Source organism: Zingiber officinale, chromosome 2B (genome assembly GCF_018446385.1).
Source record: "Zingiber officinale cultivar Zhangliang chromosome 2B, Zo_v1.1, whole genome shotgun sequence".
In the NCBI taxonomy this organism is placed as follows: domain Eukaryota; kingdom Viridiplantae; phylum Streptophyta; class Magnoliopsida; order Zingiberales; family Zingiberaceae; genus Zingiber; species Zingiber officinale.
The window spans coordinates 129,553,919-129,568,699 of NC_055989.1; the positions used below are offsets into that span (position 1 = coordinate 129,553,919).

At 39.6% G+C, this 14,781-nt stretch overlaps 1 long non-coding RNA gene across 1 annotated transcript; it reads left to right on the forward strand.

Annotated features, from left to right (window-relative positions):
- Positions 1-5,823: 5,823 nt before the first annotated feature.
- Positions 5,824-8,905, forward strand: LOC122049541. Its single transcript, XR_006130985.1, has 2 exons — positions 5,824-6,080; positions 8,591-8,905. It is a non-coding gene; the product is annotated as an uncharacterized LOC122049541 (long non-coding RNA).
- The last annotated feature ends 5,876 nt before the right edge of the window (positions 8,906-14,781 follow it).

Sequence of the window (14,781 nt, forward strand, 5' to 3'; positions counted from 1 at the left end):
AGTGAACTCAGACCTCTTTTATGGTGCCCTTGGTGGACTCAACCAATTCGAGATCAACTCAGTCCATCTCTAATTTCTGGATTTATCCTATCTGCAATTAGGTTCTTGTCATGTTTATGTTTTTCTTTTCTATGTCATGTTTTATGTTGAAATAAGATTCATGCTTATGTTCTCGTATTTCCTCTAGTTGAGTTCTTATTCTGTTGCTTAGAATTCATGCTACCAAGGATTTACAAGAACCTTTAAATTTGTATTAGAGTCAGGGCTCTGTTTCTTCAATTTTATGGCAATACTGTTTGTTTTTTGTCGATCTTTATTTACATGCTAGATTAGGCTTTGCTAGTATTTGATTGTCAAAAATCTTGTGTAAGAAAACCTAGGAAAGATTTGTTTTCCAAGTTTTTCATGATTGTTATGAATAACACAAAGTGTTGGTGCGAGAAACATCCGACGATCGAACCTAAGTTTTGATAATAGCAAAGGAATTCAAAGTTAAGATTCTTTGTTGTCTAACATGTGTGAATAAGTTTGCAGGAAAGTCCTAATTGCGGTTAGGTAGGTGAAAAACCCTAGGGGTGGTAACCCTAGGTCCTAGGGGGTGGTAACCTTAGGTGGAGGAAAAACCTGAGGGGCGACAACCTTAGGTCCTAGGGGTGGTAATCCTAGGTGGAGGAAATCCTAAGGGGGGGGGAGGGGTAACCTTAGGTCCTAGGGGAGGTAACCCTAGGTGGCGGAAAAATCCTAGGGGGTGGTAACCCTAGGCAGAAAGTCCAGTCGATCTGGAGGACCGGACTGACATCAGGGTATACTCTTCTGAGTGGAGTAGGTGAGGACGCGTTCTCCGCGGAGGGAACAGTAGGCGTCGGTTTGACCTAGGATTTCCGGCCGGAAATCCGAAGTCAGAACTAGACAGTCAGGTGACTGTCAGATATTCTTGTTTATATTATTATTTATGTGATAACTTTGTTTTGCAGGATATAGTGTTATTTTATGGACTAACCTATTTTGCAGGGACAAAAGAGCACTTTATACCTCGGATGAACAGTACCCGAGACGCCCTCATGAAGCTTGGAGGCGTCTCGGGTGCAAAGCAGAAGAAGTGTGTGCGGCAAGGCTGGAGGCGCCCTCATGGAAGCTTGAGGCACCTCGGACAGTCTTGAAGGAGCCCTCAATGGGTATGGAGGCGCCTTCAAGAGGATCAGCAACGACTTTTTCAGCGTTCATCTGCACGGCTGACTCTACGATTGGAGGCGCCCTCAAGGGGATTGAGGGCGCCCTCATCAGGCTTTATAACGAATTCGACCAGCAACTTGTAATATCGATTCTAAGTGATTCATCCTTCGTGTGCTGCTCAAGAAATGACTCGGCTAAGCTATGACAAGTCCCCGATGACCCAAAGCTGTGAGATTTCCATTTAGAGTTGTCGGTATAGCTTTTTCTGCACAAATTGTAATATTTCAATTGTACTTTTTGCGCTATAATAGTTGTTGCCCAAAGTAAACACTCAAGGAGTGTGGGCCTTGGAGTAGGAGTCGCCCAAAGCTCCAAACCAAGTAAAAATACTTGGGTCTTTCTGTGTGTTTGCTTTATTTATTTCCACTGCATTACTCGAATGTTTTCGATTACGATAAGTGAAAGCCACGAGCGCTATTCACCCCCCTTCTAGCGCATCTCGATCCAACAATTGGTATCAGAGCGGGGTTGCTTCGATTTGATGCAACCACCAGTCAAGCATTCTTTCGTGGCGATTTTCAATTTTTCGAAGTCGATCGGAACCGGTATTCTTGCCGTCTTCCGATCCAATTTTTTCGCAATCGGATTTGTCTTGAAGTTGGTGCAACACCACTTGAGATCACGTAATATCTTTTCTTTTAAACTGCATTGCTAATCCAGGATCAAGTCCTGGGATAAGTTTTCTATTTTTCTGTGTAGTAGATTTTATTATTATGGCACTCAAAGAATGTTATAGCACTGCCCTCCCACCGCTCTTTGTTGGATCGAGACGCGCTAGAGGGGGGGGGGGGGGGGGGGGGGGAATAGCGCTCGTGGCTTTCACAATTCGTTTTCGGAAATCGTTGAGTAAATGCAGCGGAAAGTGAAAGCACAAACACACACAGAAGACACAATCAAATTACTTCATTCGGAGCCTAGCTCGACTCCTACTCGAAGGCTCGCGGTCGTTGACCGCTTTCGGTGGGCAACATCTATAGAATCGATGATTACAAGATTAATTACAATTAAGTGCAGTAAGAAAAATTATACCAACGAACAGTAAATAAGGAACTTTGGAGATTTAAGTCGTTGGAGTAGCAGAGCCTTGTTGAAGCGTACGGAGCAGCACACTAGAGAGCAGGAGATCTTCTGTTCGAGTATTGATAATCTGAGTTGCACCTCGAGGCCTCCTTTTATAGCTCTGCGAAGTCTGATCCAGATCCCCAAGCTTCGGGATCAAGTTTGACCCGACGCGGATCGGTCGACCGATCCCAAGGTTCGGTCAACCGATCAGGCGATCCCTCCTATCTGATCCGCCCGATCTTCTCGCTCCGCTTTGATTCGGTCAAACTCCATCCGAGGTTCGGTCGACCGATAAAACGGTTCGGTCGACCGATAAGCTCTTCTGACTCAGCCCAGTCAGCCTGATCCAGTCGACACCTAACCCAGGTTCGGTCGACCGATCCCGGTCACTTCTAACTATGCACAAAAAGGTTAGTCTCCTGCAAAACAGAGTTAGAACACAATTGATAATATGTAAACAAATGAATTGACAGCTTTCGGACTGTCCGGGTCTGACTTCGGGTTTCCGACCGGAAACCCTAGGTCGACCCGACGCCTACTGTTCCCTCTACGGGGAACGCGTCCTCACCTACTCCACTCAGGAGATTTACCTTTTGCCAGTGCGATCCTCCAGATCGACTGGACTTTTGCTCGGCGTTCGATGCTTTCGGTCTTCATGCTGGATGTCCGGTCCTCAACCCATCCAGACTTCTACCCGGTTCGCGACACCAGGATTTTAACCTAGGGTTACCACCCCCTAGGATTTTTGCCCGAAGCGCCGACCCGCCAAGACTTCCCGCACAGGGTTACCACTCCCTATGACCTAGGGTTACCACCCCCTAGGGTTTTCCCTTGCCTAACCGCAGCTAGGACTTTCCTGAAACACTCAGTCATACAAATTAGATAACAATCAAACTTAACTTTGAATCTCTTTGCCATTATCAAAACTAAGGTTCGATCGTCGGATGTTTCTCGCACCAACACTCTTCACCGGAGATAACTTCGGTTATTGGAAGGGACGGATGGTGGCGTACCTTCAAACCAACTTCGAAGTCTAGATGATCATCAAAACCGGACTCGAGCTTCCACACGACTTTGGAGAACTGGTCTCTTGCGTGAACTGGGATGCAAGCATAATCAAGAAAGTAGAAGCAAACGCCAGAGCAACCTGCACACTTCAGTGCGGCCTAACGAAGGAGGAACTGAACCGCGTCGGCCCGTTCTCGATTGCCAAAGAATTATGGCAAAAGTTGATCGAGTTGCACAAGGGAACGCCCGACACGAAGGTAAGTAAATATGATTTATTACTTAATAAATTGTACAATATGAAAATGCAAGAAGGTGAGACGGCTAGCCAGCTCCACGCCTGGATACAAGAACTGCTCAACGGGCTTCACGCGATCGGACAAAGAGTGGAGAACCGCGACATCCTAAGGTATGCCTTAAACGCCTTTCCAAGGAATACCTTGTGGGCATCCATGGTAGATGCTTACAAGGTTTCTAAGGATCTTTCCTTAATTAAGCTAGACGAACTTTTCGCAAAATTTGAATTGCATAAACAGATAAACTCACGTCCGGCCGAGAAGGGTATATCTTTGATTGCAGATAGAAGCAGAGCACGCGAACCAAAACCAAGACGCAGAACCGAACCGGAGACAGAAGAAGAACCAGACTTGGACAACGACGATGACGACGAGCTCACGGCCGAACTCGTCAACCTGGTGAGGAAACTCTATAGAAAGAAGAAAGACGTACTTCAACAAGAAGGATGTCAAAAAGGTAATCCAGTCCAAGGAGACCCAACCAAACTCCAAGATGAAAGTTGAAGTCACCTGCTACGGATGCAAAAAGAAGGGACACATCAAGGCAAACTGTCCAAAACAGAAAGACATGAAGAAATCAAGAACGAAGAAGGCTCTGAAGGCGACCTGGGACGAGTCTTCTTCCGAAGAGTCCGACGATGAAGGACTCGAACAGACGAGTTTCCTTGCGATGACGACCTGGGACCAAATCAATGAATCCGGAAGCGAGGACGAATCGGAAGCTGAGTTCGAGAGAAGCCACGGATCTGTATCTGATTCCAAAGGGCCTAACCCCTCTGTAAGTACCTCTCGTTTATACAATTTAGTTAATTACTTAATGCATAAATTAGCAAAATCCAACATTCAAATCAAATCACTTCTAAAAGAGGTAACATCCCTTAAAGAAGTGACTAACTCCGAATCCTTGACTGACCCAGTTCCGACTGGAACCTCAACTCAAGTCCAAAAGCTTGAGGAAGAGAATTCCAGCCTGAAAAGTCAAGTCAAAGATTTGAAGATAGCATTGGAACGGTTCACACTGGGTTCCAAGAATCTTGATTTGATTCTTGGAAAACAGAAAGTCGTATACAATCGATCCGAACTAGGGTTTAAAGCTAAAAGAAAATATCGGTCTTATTTATCACTTGTTAACAGACCGAATAGAAAGGTAGTCCAAGCATGGGTACCTAAGTCCAACTTGGTCAATCAAGTTGGACTTGGTCAATATTGGGTCCCCAAGGATCAAGTCCATTACCTTGATATACCATATCTAGGCTATGATCCAGGGGGAGCCAATATAAAAATTATCTTAATAAATAGAAAAAATTGCTTGATGATTGTTTGTTTTCTTTCCTTATAATATGCATGTTTAGATTAGGATAGATTAAGGACCTATGCGTAATTTACAGTTATTAGTTAAACCTAGGGGTTTCAAAAAAAAAATTAAATATATATTTTTGTTGAAAGACTCTGTCTAGAAAGTGGTGGATGATCTCATACCCAAGAAGACCTAGTGCCTCACCACTGCCTGGGAGCTAATCTTTGAAATGTGTATTTAATTGACTAATTGAAAAACCTAAGTCTAACTCAAATGTAAATTAATCCTTAGAAATAATCTAAATTAAACACTACAAGAAAACATGGCTTCAGAAACGGATTTTTAAAACGGACTTAAAATCTGTTTTAAATTTTAGTAAATCAAAAACGAATTTAATACGGAATTACTAATTAATTATATTTAAATAAAATATAATATATAAAAAAACATTTGAGACAGAATTTAAAACGAACCAAAAATGAATTTATAAAAAAAATATCTAGAAACAAAAATAAATACAGATTTAAAACAGAATTTGGATACCAAATTTTATTTGTCAATAAATCTGTTTATATATTTTTAAACAGAAATGAATTCCGTTTTTAATTTATATTCAATTATAAAATAAGTATATTAATTTTTTTATTATTATTGTAAAATACGGCAACAAAATAATAATTAAAAATAGGGTTATTTGACAAATAATCTTATTGAATTTTTTAGGAATTTTTATAATTTTTTTTGAAATTAATCGGAGCTCGTACAACTTATTTAGAGATATACAATTATGAGCTCGAGAAAAAGTCTATTAGAAATATCCGGGAGTGAGAATTGATTAAAGAATCAACTTAGAGTTTAATCGTACTAAACCTGCTAAACCTACGTATGAAATAAAAACCCGAACTCTAGTTTTTCCTTAAATCCCCCACCGCACTCCCTCTTCCCCGAGCCCTCTCCCTCTCTCACGATTTTCTCTCTATTCCATCGACGATCTCCCTTCTCTGTCGAGCCATGGCAGCCGGCTCTCCTCCTCGCGTGAGCACCGCGGCGCCGCCTCCTCTACCCTTACCGAACCTCTTCTCCCTCACGTGAGCAACCGTCGACGATCTTCTCCCTCACACGAGCACCAGTCAGAAATCTCTCCCTCACGCGAGTACCGGCCGACGAATAATGAAGGGGTGGCCTTAGTGCGTGGGTGTTGTTTGATTTTAGTTGTAGTTATCCTCTATGAGAATAATGGGTAAAGGTAACATGAGAAGGTAATACTGTTTTAGTTCATGCCATGCTCTGCTCGTGAGAGGGGTTGGGCTAGCAATACTATGCTATAGATGCCATGCTCGAGCTTCTCTAGATTTAGCTTTGAACAACTTTAACCAAATTTGAACTCATGATACCTCAGTAATGGTTTTCTTCCAATATGTACTTGAGTTATTTGAATTGAATACGCATGACTTGCAATTCCAATAGGATCACTTCTTCTTATCGGTTTGGAAATTTTGGTACAGATTTGGAAGTAAGGGGAATTGGTGTGATTTGATAGTTCTTCTTTTGTTTTCTCTAGCTATGCATGATCAGATTGAACAAAATAAATGACAAAAAAAAATATAGTTGGGTAAGTATGTGATGATAACTCATTTTCCGCAAAGGTTTAACTAATTATCATACATGTATGTGAGTCCCTTGCTGTGCTTTTATCATTGAGGTTGCTTTACCATGTTAGTTTAGTATTTCTATGTTAGATTTTGGTGGCATGCAACCTAGTTGTTGCTCCTTCTTGGTTCTCCAGGGCTATGCAGAATTTTAATATTTGAATGAAAAAAAAATCTATTAGGTTGCTGTATCAGTTTGTGTTCTTATGGGTTCTTTATGAAGGATAGTATAAGACTATGTATGTTTACGGGTAAACTATGATATGCATTGAGTCATGTGTGATTTATATTTAATCCTTCGTGATAATTGGATGCTTAGGGGTATGTGTGTGGTAACAATACGAGATAGGTGCCCCGGGAGGAGCTCCGGGGAGGGCTCCTCCATATAGATATGATAATGAAGAATATGATGGCTTAAACCATAAGAATACAAGTCTCCTAAGAGGTACCTCTAGAGTTCGATAATGGACTGACTAAACAGGCTCAAATGACGGTTACCACTAATTTCCCTAAGCACATGTTGTTGGTGCAGTAAGCATCCGACGATCGAACCTCAATTTTGATAATGGCAAAGGGATTCAAAGTTAAGATTCCGTGTTATCTAACGTGGTTAAATAAGGTTTCAGGAAAGTCCTAACTGCGGTTAGGCAGGGGAAAATCCTAAGGGGGGGCAACCTTAGGTCCTAGGGGGCGGTAACCTTAGGTGGAGGAAAACCCTAAGGGGCGGCAACCTTAGGTCCTAGGGGGCAGTAACCCTAGGTGGAAGAAAACCCTAAGGGGCGGCAACCTTAGGTCCTAGGGGGTGGTAACCCTAGGTGGAGAAAAACCCTAGGGGGCGGTAACCCTAGGTCCTAGGGGGTGGTAACCCTAGGCGGAAAGTCCAGTCGGTCTGGAGGACCGGACTGGCATAAGGTAAATCTCCTGAGTGGAGTAGGTGAGGACGCGTTCCCCGTAGAGGGAACAGTAGGCATCGGGTCGACCTAGGGTTTCCGGTTGGAAATCCGAAGTCAGACCCGGACAATCCGGAGACTGTCATAAACATTCTTTATTATCATATTGTTATTTTGTGCTAACTTTGTGTTGCAGGATGTTGTTTGGGACTAACATGTCTTGCAGGGACAAAATAACGAAGATTTGCCTCGGATGAACAGTGTCTGAGGCGCCTCCATGGAGCTTGGAGGCCCCTCGGGTGCAAAAGCTGACCTGGCTGCGAAGCTTCAATGGAGGCGCCTTCATGAGGGTATAAGGCGCCTTGGAAGGCGCCTTGAGCAGGGGATAAGGCGCCTTAAAGGGATGAAGTTCGACCAGATCAGATTTGATCCACGCGGAAGACTCGGCAGCATGGAGGCGCCTTGAACAGCCTTCAAGGCGCCTTGAACACCCTTTATAAGGGAGTTTCGACCAGCACTTCAGATCATCAAGTTCCAGGCTTTCCTTCTTCAACGTGCTGCTAACAAAGTCATTCCGAAGTGCTGTTGCGATATTTCGACGACCCGGAGCTCCAATTTCCTTCTTTCTTAAGTTGTCGGTATAAAGTTATTTCAATACTTTCATTGTAATTTGTAAATCTTATCGAGCTTATAGTTGTTGCCCACCGAAAGCGATCAAGGATCGCGGGCCTTCGAGTAGGAGTCACCTTAGGCTTCGAACGAAGTAAATCCTCTGTGTTCTTCTGTGTGTGTTTCTCTATTTTATTTCCACTGCATTAATTTCTGAACGAGGTTTTAATTACTCTGATAGTTTTACGATTCCGGTAAACGAACGATTTAGCCGCGAGCGCTATTCACCCCCCCCCTCTAGCGCGGTCTCGATCCAACACATGTTTAATAAGTTATATCGGTAATGTTATTTGCTTCTATATATATTGTTATTATCATGCTCAATGCTACCCAGCTTCTCTTCTCTTAAGCTAACTTTTTGTTTCATTCATGTATAACATATATCGATTTTATGCTTCATACGTTAAGCTTCAAATTTGTTATTTATGTTATATACCTACTAGTTGATTATACTTGCTGGGTCGGTGGACTCATTATATATGATTGCAGGTGAGGAAGATACCACCCAGAATGGGACGGTGGACTCGGAGGCGGAGTAGCCGAGGAGGTGAGGTCGGATGCATCACACTGTCTAGGGGCTCTAGGTGTCAGTTATTAGTCATTTCCTATGATTGTTATGGTAGTATGGGATGGAGACTACTTGTTAGCTTGCTTCGGTAGGAGGTCACAAATGTTTCTTTAAAGATGTGGGTTTTTTTTTCTTTGACGTTTTATATGATTGCAGAAAAAAAATTAATCTGGACAAATGTGTGATGCAATGATGTTTCCTTTAAATGTGAAGTTTATGTTTTAGTTCTTAGCAAATCACATGCCAGAGTATTTTTATTTTTATTTTTTTTTGGTGGTTGTATGGTTCAGTCATGCCTAAGTAGTAACTTGTGACAGATTTAAAACAAAATTATAAACGAATTTTATATACAGATTTATAAATAAGATTGTAAACAGATTATAAACAGATTAAAATTATATGTGTTATATAATTTGAAACAGACTAATAACGGATTTAAAACAAAATTAGAGACGAAATTTGTTTTCAAAAATAATTTCTTTTGGTCAAATTAAAAACAGATATATAAACAATTTTTAATTTGTTTATGAAATTAGAGACAGAATAGTTCCGTCTCAAAATTAGCTACGGGGTTTTCAATAACGGAATGTTGAGACGGAATATTCTGTTTCAAATATTATTTAGAGACAGAAAAATGACCTTCAGAAACGAAATTTTTCGTCTCTAAAGCCCTGTTTTCTTATAGTGAAAGAAAATCATCTCATAAAACTACTTAAGATTCCCTGATTGATAACTTAGAATCGGGTAAGATGGATCTAAGTTGAACTTAGGCAATTTTTAATTAAAATTAATATAATTAAATTTATCAATTCAACTTAATAATTAACTTAATAATTAAATTAGCTTTATCAATTCAACTTAATAATTAACTTAATAATTAAATTAACCTAATCAAATAAATCAACTTAATAATTAACTTAATAAATTAATTAATTTAAATCAGACAAATTAACTTATCCCAATAAATTTAATAAATCATCTCACAATCACCCATAGGAATACCATATTTAATCATTTAGACTAGGTGAGACGGAGCATTAAGTTGATTTCAAAATTTATCAATTCAACTTAATAATTAAATTAGCTTTATCAATTCAACTTAATAATTAACTTAATAATTAAATTAACTTTATCAATTCAACTTAATAATTAACTTAATAATTAAATTAACCTAATCAACTAAATCAACTTAATAATTAACTTAATAAATTAATTAATTTAAATCAGACAAATTAACTTATCCCAATAAATTTAATAAACCATCTCACAATCACCCATACGAATACCATGTTTGATCATTTAGACTGGGTGAGATGAAGCATTAAGTTGATTTCAATCAAACTATCTTCTGAATCCATTAATTTGACCCAAAGTAAATACTTTATGTAGGAACATAAAGATTTGGATTAATGGATGCTAGATAGTGGATGGTCTAGACATATGATTGGAGATAGATTGAAATTCAGTAAGCTGAAACATAAGAACCTAGGGTTTGTAGCGTTCGGCAATGACGGGACCCTTAAGGTAATTGGAATAGATAATATCTAATTAAATTCTGATTTTTACATTCGAAAAGTATTATTGGTTGAATAATTTAGTTTCAATTTACTTAGTATTAGCCAATTATGTGACTTAGGATATTTAGTCACATTTTCAAAAACTGAATGCATAATTAAGAATATTATTAATCCTAAAATCACACTTGAGGGAATTAGGAAAAAGAACATTTATACAATAGATCTACCTACCTCCTCACTAGAGTGTCTACTGACACAATAAGAGGAAACTGAATTGTGGCACAGGAGACTAGGTTACACTCATACTAGACTCATTTCAAAATGAGTCAAAATGGTTTAGTTAGAGGTCTGCCCAAATTAAAATTTATTGAAAATACAACTTGTGATGCTTGTCAACAAGGTAAACAAACCAAGTCAAACCATAAGTTAACCAACCTAAACAAAACAACTTCAATACTTGAGCTCCTTCACCTAGACCTGTTTGATTCACACGGGGCCAAGTCACTAAGCAAAAACCAATATTGCTTAGTAATAATCGATGACTACTCAAGATTTACTTGGGTAAAATTCATAAAAACTAAAGATGAAACCTTGAAACCTTCGAAGTTTTTAAAATCTTTTGTAAATTAATAGAAAATGAAAAAGACACTCAGATAAAAAGAATTAGAAGTGATCATGAGGGATAATTTGAAAACCACAAATTTATTGAATTTTGTGAAATTAATGGTTATAAACACGAATACTTATGCCCTAGGACCCCCCAACAAAATGGTCTAGTAGAACGGAAAAATAGAACCCTACAAGAAGCCGCTAGGAACATGTTGAATGAATACAAACTATCTAATCAATTCTGGGTTGAAGCAATTAATACAACCCGTTATATACAAAATAGAATTTTGATTAATAAATTTCAAAATAAAACACATTATGAAATATACTATAATAAAATTCCCAATTTAAATTATTTAAAGGTATTTGGATGTAAAGTTTTCATTCTAAATACCAAAGACTACTTAGAAAAATTTACGTCAAAAACAACCCCAGGAATATTTTTAGGGTACTCAACAACCAGTAGGCATATAGAGTTTATAACAAAAACACCCTAAAAGTTGGAAAAACTATAAATGTAATTTTTGATGAAAAAAATAACTTGCCCAATATTATAAATGAAAATAATAATACAGAAAATGTTAACTCAAGAAACATAAAAGATGATGAAGAAATTCAACTTAAACCTAGTGAATTACCAGAACCAGTTACTGACCCAATTACAAGACTAACTTGAACAAGTACCAATCACCCATCTGACCAAATTTTGGGTGACCCAACTCTAGGAGTTAGAACTAGGTCATCTTATAGAAACCTAAGTCAAATAGCCCTTATTTTCAAAATTGAACCCATAACTATAGATGAAGCCCTACCAGACCCAGACTGAACATTAGCAATGTTGTTGGGTTTTTCGGGCCGTAAAAACCGCTTTTTGCATTGCGGAAACCCTGAAACCCCGCCACCGGATCCGTGCGAAGAAATAAAATTCTGTAAAAACTTTCACGTATGAGTTTTCTAAGCCTAGATCTACTTTAGACCTACAAGATAAGAATTTACCCTTGATGTGAAGCCCTTCGCTTAATCCCGCTCGTCCAATGTTCGCCGGATCTCGAGAGTATCAAAGTAGATACTCCTCTATGTGTATCCACACAAGCAAGAGATGGAGAAACCAAACAAAAGGGTGTGCTAGCACCTTTGAATGGTTCGGCCAAGGTGGAGGAGAGGGAGAGAAGTTGAGAGCTTGAGGAAGAAGAAGGAGGTTTCAACAAAAAATGAAATTTACACACCAATTGATGTGGTCGGCCACATTAAGAGGGATTATAACCTCCATGGAATGCCAAGAGTCACAACTCTTGGTAACTCCCATGAGGTGGCATCCCACTTAAGCAACCATGATGATGTGGAGCATCATCATTGGCCCACTCTTTGCCAACTCACCAATGAGGTGGCAAATGGTCAAGTCAAACTTGACCCTTCATCTTCCTCTCAAGTCAAGTCAAACTTGACCACTTCTCTCCCTTGGTTGATCTAATCTGACCATTGGTTCAAGTCAATTTTAATTTAATGAATCTCTATTCATTGAATTAAATTGATTCAATGAGTCTAAGTCCAAATTAGACTCATCTAACACATGAACCAAATTGAGACCAACTCAATTAGCCTAATTTGGATTACTCTTAATCCAATTTGGTTCATCACATGAACCTAATCCTTTGGGTTCATCAAATGAACCTAATCTCTATCTAATTGCCCTTTGTGTGTGACCCTATAGGTTCTTGTAACGTTGGCAATGCTCCTAAACCCATTTAGAAGCATAAGTAATGAGCGGTATCTAGCAACATATCATTACTACCCAAGTTACAGGAATGTTGAGATCCAACATCACCTTGTGACTACTAATTGTGACTCTTCACAATATATGACATTGTCCTTCTATCCTAGACATCTAGATTTATCAAAGTGAGGCATAGACCATGTCATCCTCTAATCAATCTAAATCTTGAATCCCAAGTAGACTCACTCAATCAAATGAACTCAACATCTCATATTGACTTATTTGGGCATGACCATACACTTAGTGGTCTCACTTTATCAAGAATATCGATGTCACTCCCGTCATATAGGAGGGATAGATCCCATCTACATCACTCACATCCCTCCGCATAATTTGTTACATACCTAGTAATCGCCTTTATAGTCCACCCAGTTACGGGTGACGTTTGACGAAGTCAAAGTATGTAACTCATTGTGTAGGGAACCATGGTGACTTCAGGTCCAAGGACTAATAGTCATACTAATAGCCACATGAGAAAGTATATGACACTCATATAACGATCCATGATACTTTCTCATGGCGAGTCATTCAGTATACATTCTCCAATGCATACCCATGTGTCAACTTGATATCTCCATATCCATGACTTGTGAGATCAAGTCATCGAGTTGACCTACATGCTAGTCTCATCGCATTAACATTGTCCCTGAATGTTAATACTTGATTAGGAATGATTAAGAGTAGTGTTCCCTATATCATCTTACTATCGATTCAACCAATCGATTGATATAAGTAAGAACCTTCTACTCAAGGATGCTATTATATTTAGTTATTTGGCACCAATATAAGTAAGTATAATAACCAAAAACAAATACCTTTATTTATATAGAAGAATATGATACAACGAATCCTTACAACAATCATCAAATCATTGGCTCTAGGGCTCTAACTAACAATCTCCCACTAGCACTAGTGCCAATCAGTGTAGGCTCTAAAGCCTAATGACTTAGTGTGACCATCATGCTTTCTCTATGCCAAAGCCTTGGTCAAGGGATCTGCGATGTTAGCCTTTGTGGGTACTCTGCAAATCTTCACATCTCCTCTCTCGATAATCTCTCGAATGAGATGGAAGCGCCGTAGTATGTGTTTAATCCGCTGGTGTGAGTGAGGTTCCTTAGCCTGTGCTATTGCTCCATTGTTGTCACAATAGAGCTCTATGGGATTAGTTATGCTAGGAACCACCCCAAGCTCAGTAATGAATTTACGAATCCAAACTGCCTCCTTTGCTACTTCTGATGCAGCAATATACTCGGCCTCTGTTGTCGAATCAGATACTGTGTCCTGCTTCGAACTCTTCCAGCTCACAGCACCACCATTTATACAAAACACGAACCCAGACTGGGATCGATAATCATCCTAGTCAGTTTGGAAGCTAGCATCACCGTAACTCTTTACAGCTAGCTCGTCATCGCCTCCATATATCAAGAAATATTCTTTAGTCCTTCTTAAGTACTTAAGAATATTCTTGACTGCTATCCAGTGACTTTCACCTGGATCTGACTGGTATCTGCTCGTCATGCTCAAAGCATATGAGACATCAGGACGAGTACATAGCATGGCGTACATGATAGATCCTATGGCCGAAGCATAAGAGATCTGATCCATGCGGTCTCTCTCCTCTCTAGAAGAGGGACCTTGAGTCTTCGAAAGACTCACGCCATGTGACATCGGCAGAAATCCCTTCTTGGAGTTCTGCATGGCAAACCGTAGGAGTACCTTGTCAATATATGTACTTTGACTTAGGCCAAGCAACCTCTTAGATCTATCTCTATAGATCTGTATGCCTAGAATGCGGGTGACTTCACCTAAGTCCTTCATTGAGAAACAAGTCTCTAGCCAAGTCTTTACAGACTGTAGCAAAGGGATGTCATTCCCAATGAGTAGTATGTCATCCACATACAATATAAGGAAGACAACTGTGTTTCCTACAACCTTCTTGTAGACACAAGGCTCATCTTCATTCTTGATGAAACCAAACTGTTTGATTGCATCATCGAATCAAAGATTCCATCTCCGAGAAGCTTGCTTTAGTCCATAAATGGACCTATGCAGCTTGCATACTCTGCCAGTATGCTGTGGATCTACAAAACCCTCAGGTTGTGTCATGTACACATCCTCGAGCAGGTTTCCATTCAGAAATGCGGTTTTGACATCCATCTGCCAGATCTCATAATCGTGGTATGCTGCAATAGTAAGCATGATCCGAATGGAT